We start from the raw sequence: 13,887 nt of genomic DNA, 5'->3' as shown, positions 1-13,887 counted from the left end.
CGAACCGAGCTCTCGCCCGGAAGTGGGCCTGGCGATTAGACCCCTGCGGAGCACGGGCCGCGGTTCTTCCTCTTCGGGACCGCGCTCGTTACAGGTGCTGACTGCCTAGACTTTTTGACTTCAGTGTCCTCGATTTTAAAGTGAGAATGGTATCGGCCATCCTGTTCTACTGTGGGATCCTGTCCTGCAGGGGGGGATCCTGTCCTACTACGTATCATCTTATGCTACTGTGTGTGATCCTGTCCTACTGGGTGGGATCCCATCCTACTGTGTGATCCTGTCCTACCATATGTGATCCTGTCCTACTGTGTGTAATCCTGTCCTACTGCGTGTGACTGTACTGTGGCATATGTTCTTTAGTGAACCGGATTTACCTTCTCTGACACTAAGATCGTGTTGGGGGAATGTTTCATAGAAAGAAACTTTCACCGCAGTGTGTTCCTCAGGGGAAAATAAAAGATGGACAAGTTTGGGATTTGAACTGCGGTCTCTTGCCACAGTTACTGACAGAATATTAAATTGTTCTGAGAAGCTTTGCAGTAATGGAACTCACCTAACTCTGTTTAGGCGGGCGTTTCTCCAGCATTTGACCACAGAAACTTGAGTAACACCCTATTAATATCTCCCCAACGCGGTTTTGACCAGAACACATTTTTGGGAGACGCTGACATAAATCATTCGCGTGAGCACAGACCTGTGCAACAGTCACTCTCACTTCTCAAAAGACATTTCAGAACTTTTTGAAAATCACCTGACTGGATTTCAGTAAGGATAGTTTCAGTTTTACAGACATTGGAGAAATTGGTCCATAAATAATGAAGTACTACAAGCTGTTAACATTTGGAAAAGGAAGTGAACCTTCCTCACCCTTCCTCCTTCGTGCATCATGGACAGTAAATAACATCTTAAGATCACTGCGCCGGTATTATCAGCGTATTGTCAGCATATTACTCATAAAGCAATAGGAATAATTACTTTGAAAAACACAGATCGTTCCAAGTGGAAATTCTACAATTCAGGGCTTCTGAATGACAAACCTTGGACATTTGTTGAAGGACCTACTTTAGTAAAACATGATTAACATTTCCTGCTATAAATAGAATGCAGCTAAGAAACGCTTAAGTATGTTGTATGTATATATGAAGTGACGTTCACGCGAAACGTCCCCTAACATTATAGAATAAAATTGAGTACAGGGACTGTCTTCAGCTTTATTCACGATGACTGAGCTGCTGATTGATGTGTTTGATGCAAACCTCTATCAAGGGGAGCTTTGAAGTGACTTGGAAGTTTAGTATGTTACTAAACCTGCAGTTTCAAGCAGGACCTGCCTAAGGGTGACAGTAACAAGACATTACAGTGTCCTTGTTCCAGTGTCTGGTCCTCCATCCTGTTGGGCCAGAAACCTACACGGTTCGCACAGAGATAACCAGGCTCCAGAGGACACACTAATGCTAACCAAACTCAAAAGGGACCAATGTATAAACCCGGAGTGTAAGGTAATTCCTTTCTAGTGAAAAATGTAACTATCAGGCAGCTGGCAAACTTTATTCACCAACAGTGTGTTCCTTCTTGAAAGAAGATCTACATGGGAGTCCAGATTCATATACTATGGGTATATCACACAGGAGACACATGGCATGGAATCAGAACCAGAATGATACCCAAGTTTAATGGCATTGGGTGTCTTCACCCTACAGATGTACCTGTCAGGTTAGCTAGATCTTCCTTTTCCTGGGTAAAAGCACTCTCATCCATGGTGCTAGAGACAAGATAAGCCATTTTATCTCTTTGAACATCTCTTTCAGAGATGCTCGCCCCATATTCTTTCTCGAGCTGGAGTACAATGCAACTGACTTGGTTCAATCTTTTCTGTTTACAGCCGCCATCCAGCTGGACCTCCGTGAAGTTGCACCTGGGGCAGAAAGATAGGCTACTGAGTGGTCACACAGAGACTTTCCTCCCTGGGGGCAGAGGAAGCCAGAAGTTTGCTTGGGAGACCCTGTCTCTGTCTGCCTGAAGCACAGGTGAACTGGATTGTGGAGGGCACCTTGACAAGAAGCAAGGTCACAGCTGGGGCAGTCAGGGAGGTCTGGTGGAGAGGGCCACATAGTGCAAAGTCACACAGGTTTCTTCAGGAAGCCATCTGCTTGAACAGTGAGTAACGTGTGCCTGCGATGCAAAATTCTGCTTCTTTAAACAGAATTTAATGATTTAAAGTATATGCACCACATTCTGTCCGTGAAAATCATGGTTGTGAAAACATGTTCGAAAGATCTGTATACGTTGTCTTTTCTAAGTGAATATTATATTTCGATTAAAATATACGTACATATAACATGCTAATCAAAATGCGTTTTACTGAGATCTCCCTCACCTTCAATCTGTTGATATATTCTCAATTGATGTTTTTCAGGCCCTTGACCTTCACCCCATAAGAGGCATTACAGTGTTCCCCAATTTTATGATTGAGAACGGTCTGAATAGGGAAGGGGCATAAGAGAAAGGCCAAATATAATTTTTCTGCTAATTAATTTCATAGAACAACCAGCAAAGATTTTAAAAATAATTTCCTGGTCACAACAGGCAAGAGAGAATTCATTGTCAATAGGTATGCAGAATGAAAATGAATCATCCTTGGGACTTCCCTGCTGGCACAGTGGTTAAGAATCTGCCTACTGACGCAGGGGACACAGGTTCGATCCCTGGTCCGGGAAGATCCCACATGCTGTGGAGCAACTAAGCCCATGCGCCACAACTATTGAGCCTGCGTGCTGCAACTACTGAGCCTGCGCGCCTAGAGCCCCTGCTCCGCAACAAGAGAAGCCACCACAATGAGAAGCCTGTGCACCACAACGAAGAGTAGCCCCCGTTCACCACAACTAGAGAAAGTCCGCGCGTAGCAACGAAGACCCAACACAGCCAAAAATAAATAAAATCATTAAAAAAAAAAAAAAAAAAAAGAATCATCCTAGTCAGAAACATGGAAATGCAGGAAGGAATGAAAAATACCAGAAAGGATAAAAATATGGGGAATTAGTAATAAATATTAAATGTCAACCCAACAATTATCATGTCTTGTGGAGTTAAATTTATGTGTAGAACTAAAAATGTATGAAACAACACAAAAAGAGGAAAGGGAGAAACTTTTAGGAAAGGTAAAGTTGTCTAAGGTTCTAGCAGTACTGGGAAACTGGTAAAAGTAATAAATTGTATTAGACAGAAATAAGACAAGATTACATATTGTCTAATCTCTAGGATAACAACTAAAAGAAAATAATATATAATAACAGAACATATAACCTACAAGTTTGGGGTGGGGAATAGAGTAAGAGATAATATTGTATTAATCCACAAGAAGGCAAGAAAAAAGAAAAATGGAACGTAAAACAGATTAGCCAAATAGAAAAAAAAATAGAAAGTAGGAATAAATCCAACTATATCAGCAGTTACTTTATATGTAAACGGACTAAATAATACAAGAAAAAGACTAAGATTGTCAGATGGGATAAAGAAAAAGAAAACATGTAACTTCTAAGAGAGACACTTTAAATATACAGAGACAGAATGATTAAAGTAGAAGGATGGGAAAAGATAGATTACACAAACCCTAGCAAAAAGAAATCAAGTGTATCTATACCAGTATCAAATAAGACTTTAAGGCAAGAAGCATTACTAGAACTAAAGAAATATCATAATGGGTCAATCCAACAAGAAGATAACAAGTCACAAATCTGTACATATTCAATGACATAACTTCAAAATACATACAGCAAAAATTAAACAAAGAAGAGACAAATCCACAATCATAGCAAAAAACTAACACACTTTCCTCAATAGCTTATACAACCAGCAGATAAAAGACCAATCAGGATATAGAAGATAAAACACACAATTAACAAACTTGACCTGGTGGCTATATGTAGAATTCTGTACTCAACAATGACAGAATTTACATTTTTAAGTGTAAGTGAAACATATACCATAATTGACCATATAGTGAATTATAAAGAAAGCCTCAACCAATTTCAAAACATTGAAATCATTCAGAGAATGTTATTTGACCACAGTGGAATTAAGCTTAGAAATCAGTAATAAAAAGATTATATGCATTGTTTGGAAATTTTAAAATATATTCCTAAATAATTCATAAACTAAAGAAAACCCCCAGATATTAGAACATATTTTTAATTGAATGATAATAAAGACATAACTTATATAAAAACTCACAGGATTCAGCTAATGCAGGGCACAGAGAGAAACTTATAACCTTAAAAATGTACACATTAGAGGGACTTCCCTGGTGGCGCAGTGGATAAGACTCCACACTCCCAATGTAGGGGGCCCAGGTTCCACCCCTGGTCAGGAAACTAGATCTCACACGCATGCCGCAACTAAGAGTTCACATGGCATGACTAAGGAGCCCAAGAGCCGCAACTAAGACCTGGTGCAACCAAATAAATATTTAAAAAAAAAAAAAAAAGAATTCATTGGAAGAAAGACATCAAAAAAAAATGTACACGTTAGAAAAATGGTAGGCTGGAAATCAGTGATTTATTCTTCTATTTCAAGAATGTATTAAAAGAACAGCAAATTAAATATAAGGAAAATAGAAGAAAGTAAATGAGAAAGATGATAAACAGTGAAGTAGAACACAAATATACAACGGAGAAAATCAACAAAATCACAAGCTGGCTCTTTGAAAATATCGTTAAATGGTAAACTAACAATACTGTCCTACAAAAACAAAACAAATTCCCAATATTAGAAATGAAAAAGAATGTCCCTACAGAGCCTACAGACATCAAAAGGATTAATAAACATATTATTTTTTAAACTTCACACTAAAATTTTGAAATTTCAGACGAAATGGAAAATTTTCTTGAAAAATGCAGCTTTCCAAAGCCCACTGAAGAAAATGAACATTTTAATATCTAATATCTAATAAATAAATTGAAGTTATTCAAGAACTTCCCACAAAGAAAACTCCAAGTGTACATGGCTTCACCAGTTAGTTCTCGCAAATATTTAAATAACATGAATCTTGCACAAACTCTTCCCGAGAACAGAAAAACAGAGTATACTTCCCAACTCTACGTGGCCAACATAACCCTGATAGAAAATTGGACTAGAATCTTACAAGAAGGAAAAATCACTGGCCAGTCACTCACGTTGTGATATAATAAAAATAAATATTTGGCCTTTGCCCAGGTTCCTGGCACACAGCTCTGAACCCCTTGGAATCTCAGGGTAACGCCAGTGCCTCTTGTATGCTGATGAGGTGGTTGGTGCCTGGAGGCCCTTCGGGCTGGTCACCAGAAAGAAAGAGGCTTGATTAGAGGATTGAAACTTCCAGCCCAGCCCCCTAAACCGTAGGGAGGGAAGAGGGATGGAGATTGAGCTAATCACCGATGGCCAATGATTCAATCGATCGTGTCTACATAATGAAACCTCCATAAAAACTCCTAAACGACAGGGTTCAGAGTGCTTCTGGGTTGGTGAGCACATCAAGGTACCAGCAGGGTGACTTGCCCGGAGACAGCTGGAGGCTCCAAGCATTACCTCACCCCCATATCTTGCTCTATGCCTCTCTTCCATTTGCCTATTACAGAACGCTGTCATTTACAATAAACCGGTAGCAGTAAGTAAAGCACTTCCCTGAGTTCCGTGAGTCGTTTAATGAAATATCTAAACTTGGTGTGTGGGGTGGGGGGCGGGCATGTGGAAGCCCCCAGTTTACGGCCAGTTGATCAGAAGTACTGGCGACCTGAGCCTGGGACTGGTGTCTGAAGTGGGGGTGGTGTTGTGGGACTGAGCCCCCTACACCTAACTCCAGGTAATTAGTATTTCAGACAAAAAAAAGTGGCCGGCCATTTCAGCAAGCAAAGAATGGTGCCCGCGGCCAAGTCGTCAGCCACTGCGGCACTGCGGCCACCCTGGTGGTTTGCCCTGAGGGGAACACCGGATACAGAAAAACAGGCTCCTGGCCCCAGAGGGTTAAGATGCAGATATAAGGAATTTCAATGAGCCCAGACCCTCGCATCTTCCCATACACAGAAAAGGACTAAAATCATTTGCTTGACGCGTCTGTTTTTTGTGATTAGCAGTAATCTTTTGACATTCGACTACACAATTTTTTTTTCAGCAAAAACTCCTCTATATCCTGACTCCTTCCTTGCCTCTTTGGAATGTTCTCCAGAGCTATGTGAGAGGCTGTCTCCCAGGCCATAGTCCTCAGTAAGGTCCCGGAATAAAACATAACTCACAACTTTTAGGTTGTGCGTTTTTTCCTTTCAGTCGACAGTGTCAAAATTGAGTTGAATTGTTAGACACCCAGTTGGTGTCAGAGAATTAGAGAACTGGTTGGTGTCAGGAGGGGGAAAAAACCTCACTTGTGAATATTAGATGCAAAATCCTAAATAAATTACTAGCAAATAAAATCAAGCATCCAGCTAGGGTTTATTTCAGGTATGCAAGTGATGCGATATACTGAAGTCAGTCAAGGTAAGTCATCACATTAGTAGAAAAAAAAATCGTAAACCATGTTGGTGCACACCTGAAAGTGATGACCTCAGGGAAAGTGGTTTCAAGAAGCAAGATCAGATGCATCTTTCCTTCCTCCCTCTGAGTCCTCCAGTCTGAGTTAATTTGTAGGAGAAAACTGCAGTCTGTTCCAGGCCTGGCCTGGCCTGAGCTACAGGCTGTATCACCTGTTAAGTCACAAGGACCCCTGATTACAGGACCCTCTGGCTTTGCATTTTGAGCCCCATCTCTGGTTCTGCATGTCTTTTACTGATGCTTCAATCTGCAAGACAAAACAGAAGGAGGCTAGCAAGCTGGTACTATTGAACAATTAATTATTGTACCAGGTGCTCTGGCAGGTCCTAGAAAAACAAATATCAATCAAGGTCCTGGAAGATTAAGTAACTCATCAAAAGTCCACTGCTGATACATGGCAGGGCTGAGATATGAACGCAGTCAGTCTGGTTCCCGAATTCATAGTCTTATTTATTCTGTGTCACTAACTCTATGTGTGGATTACTAAGCATAATACTAAGCTTTAAGTGTCAAATTGACATAAGTTACACATGCTGTGAAAGTGTAAAGGAAAGAGATTAATTTGACTGGGGGTAGGTTGGTTTAGAAGAGCTTTAAAGAAAGAAGCAGCATTTAAACCGGAACTTAGAAGACGACAATTTTAACCAGCAGTGAATGAAGGTGAGTTAGTCAGGACAGACTGGGTTATGCTGCAGTAACAAAGGTTTAACACAACAAAGATTTGTTTCTCTTATGCAAATGCTAATTCATTGTCCTGGCAATGTCCAGGGCACTCCCTCAATGCCATGACTCAGGGATGCAGGCTGCTACCATCCATGGTCCACATGCCTTCACGAGCGCGGTGCAGGGAAGACACCAAAAGTGGAGAATTTGCACCTGCCTTTCAATGCTTTTAGCCTGGAAACCACACGTATCACTACTGCTTGTAGCCTGTTGGCTCTAAGACAGCACATGGGATATTGGGTGAGAACTTTTTGCCTCTGCCACTGAGAAACGGGGCATTCCAGACTGAGGAGCAAACATGTGCAAAGGCACGAGAGGATAAAAATGCATGGTATGCAACGTAAGAGCAAAGAGACCCAGGACCCAATAGGCCTGGACAATCATTTCATAGGTGTATTAGTTTGCTCGGGCTGCCGTAACAAAATACCACAGACCGTGGGGCTTAAACTTTGGAAACGTATGTTCTCACAGTTCTGGAGGTCGGAAAGTCTGAGGTCGGGGTACCAGCAATGTTGTTTTCTCCTGAGGCCTCTCTCCTTGGCTTGCAGACGGACATCCCTCTGCCCACGTGCCCCTGGTGTCTCTCCATGTGTCTTAATCTCCTTTCATTAGGACACCAGACAAATTGGATTAGGGCCCAAATGAATGGCATCATTTGACCTTAATCACCTCTTTAAAGGCTTTACCTCTGTTACAGATTGAATGTTGGCATCTTCCCCAAATTCATATATTGAAGCCCTAACACCCGATGTGACTGTATTTGGAGGTGATGCCTCTCGGAAGTTATTAACGTGAAATGAGGTCATAAGGGTGGGGCCTGGATCTGACAGGATTAGAGCTCAGGAGGAGAGAGACCAGAGAGCTTGCTCTCTCCCTCTCTCTCCCTGGGAACTCACAGAGAGGTGGCAGCTGCCTATAAGCCAGAGAGAGATGCCTCAGAATGAGACCCACCTTGCCGGCCCCTTGATCTTGAAGTTCCAGAACGGCGAGAAACTAGATTTCTGTTGTTTAAGCCGCCCAGCACGTAGCTATCCTGAACGGACTAAGACAGTCTCCAAACACAGTCACAGTCTGAGAAGCTGGGGGTTAGGGCTTCGACACATGAAGCTGGGGGACACAATTCAGCCCATGACAACGGGCACGTGGAAGCTGTCGGGGAGGAATGTCATAGTTTGCCTTGATTCACAAGATCACAGAAGGCAACAAAAAGGGGGGCACGCAGAGGTGGGAGCCCGGAGAGCGGGTGAGCCCAACAGTTCAGGCGGCAGCCCAAGGACTGGGAGGATGGAGACATGCTGGTCCCTGGAGACTGGATTCGCCTTGGAGAGGGGAGGGGAACATGACTGCAAGGTGTCCCGGCTCCAGCACAGGAAGCACAAAAGCAGCGGCCTGTCTTGGAAGAGGAAGATTTCAGTTTGCGCCGTGCTGCTGGAGTGGCATCACAATGGCTAGGGGACGACTGGAAACAGCGCCCCCAGCTCCGGGGGAGGAGGGCGGACGGGCAGCCAGGGGGAGGGCAGAGCAGAAGCAGAGGGACGGGGCTGCAGGTGTCAGCGTGTGTGCAGACGACCGCCCTCGGAACTCGGGTCTCCCTTCCCACCCCCCCTCACACCACTACCTCCTGCTGCTACACGTCCACCGGGGGCCCCCCAAATGCGGCCAACGCCCTGACTCCTGCCCACCTAGTCCAAAGCCGTCCAGACCGATTGCTCCCTCCTTATCTCACTGTCTCACTCTAGCGATTTTCCTGCAGTTCATCCAGTTCCATGTAACCTTGTGTAAACCCTCGGTTCACAAGGCCCTTTTACAGGCATGAAGGTACCCATGGTCTGAACGGGGCAGTGGTCTTCCCAGCCTCGCGGACGCTTTCTATGTCAGCTCTGTGACCCTGGGCCAGTCATCTAACTTCTCTGAACCTCAGGGTTTTCATCCACTGCAGAAATACGCAATACCCGCTTCATCTACTTAAACAAGCAGTTGTGAAGATCAAATGAAAACACCGAATGTGAAACAGCATTATCATCTCTAAGGCAATCCAGGAACAGTGACATCTGGGGTGAGTGGCAGTGATAGAAGTTATTGTCACATGATGCCCTTTAGGGGTCAACCAATAAGGTTACATGAGAAAAGCTCAGCCAGACAACCGAATCCAAAGAGAGCGACTGAACTGAGTGCTTCCTCTGGAGCCAACTGTATGATCGCTACAAATAAACAACATAATCTCTGTCCTCTGGGAGCTGGGGCAGCAAAATACGGAGACAGGTAGAGATGACACAGCACAGGATAAAGCGTGTCGCAGCTGGGCGTACGGGGGTGCTGCACAGGGGCTCAGAGGGAGCGGAGATCTTCTGCATGGTCAACGGGTGCTTCCTGGAGGGAGTGGACTTTGAAGGGAGCCCACGATGTGGCCAGGCCAGGGTGCGCTGGAGGTGAAAGGTCAGGCGGGGAGCCCCGAACTGGAGACACGGCACCCGCCACCCCGGAGGCTGGCAGCCCCCCACGTCCCCAGGGCGGGAGGAGGGGGGACACACGACGTCCTAGGTCAGCGCCGAGGGCTGGGCTGTCCTATTTCCACCTGCTGCTAAACCGGCACCAGCAGCAGAACCACAACCCCGAGAAGCGGCCGAGATCAGGGGCAAAGGTCACGGCCGCTCCGGGCCCAGCGCCGGCCCCTCAGCTGCCCGCGGGACCGGCCGGGGCCCAGGGCCGCCCGGGGCTCCTCGTGCAAGACCCAGCGCGAGCCCGTCCGCACAGACGCGCTCTCGGCTCGCGGGATCCTTCTGGAACGGAAATGACGCGTTTCCGCTCCACTCGGAGCTGCAGTGCTTGGCCTCCTGCAAGGTCGGGGCCTGGGGGCGTCTCGGGCCACGGGGGCACCGAGCGGCTCCCAGCGGAGAAGGGGGCGCGGGACACCCCAGGAGGTGGCCGGAGGGCGGCTGCTTCCCCCGGACGCGGGCGGGGACCGAGGGGCGGCAGGGGGGGTCACTCCTTCCCCAACACACACACACACACACACACACACACACACACACACACACGCACACACACAACTGTTACGCTCATTTCTGGTGACAGGGCTTAGAGCTCCATCCTCTCCCTCACAGCTTTGCAAGTTATACACAACTCTTCCTGAAAATACTGTACTTCGCTGGGTGAAGCCACCAGCTTCTTAGTAGAAACTCAGGGGGAGCTAGTTCGGCGTTTTACCTGCTTTGCCAGTTAGAAATGTAACCTCCTCTGATGAAAAAAAAAAAATCAGCAGGCTCATTCCTTTCCCTTTGTGTTAAAAAAAATCAATCTACAAAGAATTTGAAACCCTTCAAAGGGGATTAACAAGAGCTATTTTCAAAAACGCAACAGAGACAAATTTCTTTCCAGCAGGGAGGGCCCACTTTGCACAAAGGGTTTGCCAGGAAGAGGGGAACGTGTGCACCGTGTATGTTCTTAGGGAGTTACCGTGGTCTGAATGTTTGTGTCCCCCCAGATGCAACCTAACCCCCAAAGCAATCATCTCCCACAGTAGGTGGGGTGACGAGGGTGGAATCCTCACGTGTGGGATCAGTGCCCGTATAAAGGAGACCCGGAAGCTCCCTCGCCCCTTCTATCATGTGAGAACACAGCCAGAAGTCCGCGACCAGGAAGAGGGTCCTCACCAGAGCCCAACCCTGCTTGCTGGTACCCTGATCTCAGACCTCCAGCCTCCAGAAGAGGGAGAAATAAATGTCTGTTGTTTGGAAGCTGTGGTATTTTGTTACAGCAGTCCCAATGGACTCAGACAGGAGTCTTCCCATTAGGGCACAGAATAATTTCCTCGGTAAATTCACTTAAGTGGTTCCCTTTGAAAAAGTTATAATAAATGTAAAGTGCAAAACAAAATATGACTGACCCCTAGGCTCTCAGAGAGGCAGCCTCAGCCACCTCCTTTTCTGAAGCAGAGACTCTGTCCACCAACAACAGAAAACTGCCTTGATTTTAAAGCTCTTCAGAAAGGATGATGCTGTGGCCTTTCTCCGAGCCCCCCATCATCTCTGTGTTCTGTGTGCATCCCTCCTGCAGGTCTCCTTTCATCAGACACAGGGAAGACCCCCCGGCCCTTTCCCAACACACAGACACACAGACACAGACACACACACACACACACACACACACACACACACACACACACACACTTGACCAGACCACAGCCTCAGCTTCCCGGCTGTAACAAGAGGTCATCGTTGGCCTGTCAGACCCCACAGTAGGCCTAGCGTCTCCACTCTGATTCCAGCTCACTGAGGTATGACATCAAGCATTTCAAGGAACCCAGTCACTCAAAGTATCAGAAGCCATGGCTTCAACACCCATCTGCCCACACTCATGGTTTCTCCTCACATTACGTGGCTGTCACTCTCCACGAGCTCTCAGCGAGCGGAGCTCCCATAAACCAGAGAGGGCTCCCTGCCGACAAGACTCATCACGTCCTTTGCTGTGCAAAGCTGTAAGCAGTGATCCTTCTTTCCTCATAAGGGCTCGTGTCCCAACCACAGCGCTGCCGTCCACAGCCCGAATGCCCAAGCCCCCCACCATGTGGCCTCTTAGCTGCATCCAGCCTCGATAAAACTTTCGTTACATCCCCAATAACCACTGAGAACCACTGTCAAGTCTTCCAGGGCCTCCCTCTAGAAACAGAACTGCCTGTTGGCCATCGCCATTGGGCCCCAGTCAACAACACACAGGCCACAGATCCACGGCGCTGTGCACGTCCCTCCTCCTGTGTCCTGGTCCTCTTCCGGCCTCAAGAACATCCTCCAAGCTCCAGCTAAGCCACCACCAAATCTTCCAGAACCCTTCTGTGACACTCCACCCAGGATAAGGTGAATGCCCACAAGGGCGCTTCCTCTACCCGCCAGGCGTCTGCCACTGCACCCGTGATGTGCCACAGGCTTGGTGTACGTGACCGCCTCCCACTACTAGACTAGAAGCCACTTGAGGACAGGGACCACGGCCCCACTGTCTTTGTTATCCAGCATCTAACGATGTCTGACACACAGTAGGTGCTTAATAAATGCTTGTTGTGGGAGGATTGTATAAATGATACCAGCGATTCTAAATCAGCCCAACCCTACACTATAATTTGAAAAGATACATGCACACCAATGTGCATAGCAGCGCTATTCACCACGGCCAAGACATGGACGCAGCCTAAATGCTCATCGACATAGGAACAGATAAAGACCATGTGGTACATGTACACACATGTGTATGTATATACTAGGGACTATTACTCAGCCATAAAAACGAATGAAATCGTGCCATTTGCAGCAACATGGATGGACCTAGAGATGATCATACTAAGTGAAGTAAGTCAGACAGAGAAAGACAAGTATCATATGATATCGCTTATATGCGGAATCCTAAAAAAAGAAAAAGATAGAAATGAACTTATTTACAAAACAGAAATAGACCCACAGACATAGAAAACAAACTTGTGGTCACCAAAGGGGAAAGGGGGGGAAGGATAAATTAGGAGTCTAGGATGAACATATACACACTACTGTATATAAAAGAGCTAACCAACAAGGACCTACTGCACAGCATAGGAAACTCTACTCAGTATTTTGTAGAGTAAGGGAAAAGAATCTGAAAAAGAATCTGAAAAAGCAGGGTCAGTTCGGGGTGTGTGTGTGTGTGTGTGTGTGTCTGTGTGTGTGTGTGTGTGTGTGTCTGTGTGTTAGGAAAGGGCCAGACACAGGGGGTCATCCCTGTGTCTGATGAAAGGAGACCCGCAGGAGGGATGCACACAGAACACAGAGATGATGGGGGGCTCGGAGAAAGGCCACATGTGTATATATATACACATATATATTAGATGTATGTATCACTGTTCTGTACACCTGAAACTAACAAATTATAAATCACCTGCACTTCAATAAGTAAATAAATAAATCAGCCCAAAAGCCTCATTATGACCCCGATTCCTTGCAGTCCTCGCCGAGGACCACCTTTTTCCCTAAATCAAGAGGAAAGCTTTTCGGAGGGCTGCAGCAAGTTTTTTCCCACCTCCCCCTAGATGGTCAGGGCTGCCGGGACACAGGAAATGACAGCCTGGGCCGGGAACAGAGCCCTGAAGGTGCCGGAGGCCACATTCTGCGGACACTGTGTGTCATCAGCTACTCCACCAGGTGAAGCTCCTGGCTTTGGATGCCCCACCTCTTTCTGCCACATCTTAAACAAGCCCAGGACCCTCCATGGTGGGCGCCCATCACCAGGCTGTGCAAAAAGAAATCAGACATGGGGCTGGTGGTCACGACCACGTAGGGGTGGCACTGGGCCCGAGAGGGCAGCCTGGGAGCCACAGGAGAAAGAAGGGCCCTTCTGACCAGCACCATTCCCCCCAGCCCTGTCACAAGCCTGTCATTTCCTAAGCAGCTGGACTTGGAGTGGACACCGGAGGACCCTGAGCAAACTCTCTAAGCTCAGGGAAAAGTGACCCCATCCATTCCTCTGGCTCACAGCCGAGTGGTCCTTTGAACTTGAATCTGACATTGCTTGCCTGCTTCATATTCCTCCGTGGCTTCTTTTGGGAAAAATCAGACCACCTTTGAAAGGCACGGGAGATTTTTACCA

At 46.4% G+C, this 13,887-nt stretch overlaps 1 protein-coding gene across 1 annotated transcript in view; it reads right to left on the bottom strand.

Moving 5' to 3' along the window:
- Positions 1-13,887, bottom strand: part of RGS9 (regulator of G protein signaling 9) — a 91,258-nt gene that overhangs the window by 76,428 nt on the left and 943 nt on the right. The window lies entirely within an intron of this gene.

This window comes from Pseudorca crassidens, chromosome 19 (genome assembly GCF_039906515.1).
Source record: "Pseudorca crassidens isolate mPseCra1 chromosome 19, mPseCra1.hap1, whole genome shotgun sequence".
Lineage (NCBI taxonomy): Eukaryota > Metazoa > Chordata > Mammalia > Artiodactyla > Delphinidae > Pseudorca > Pseudorca crassidens.
The sequence above is the reverse complement of the archived record's forward strand: the minus strand, read 5'-3'. Positions and strand labels throughout refer to the sequence as shown.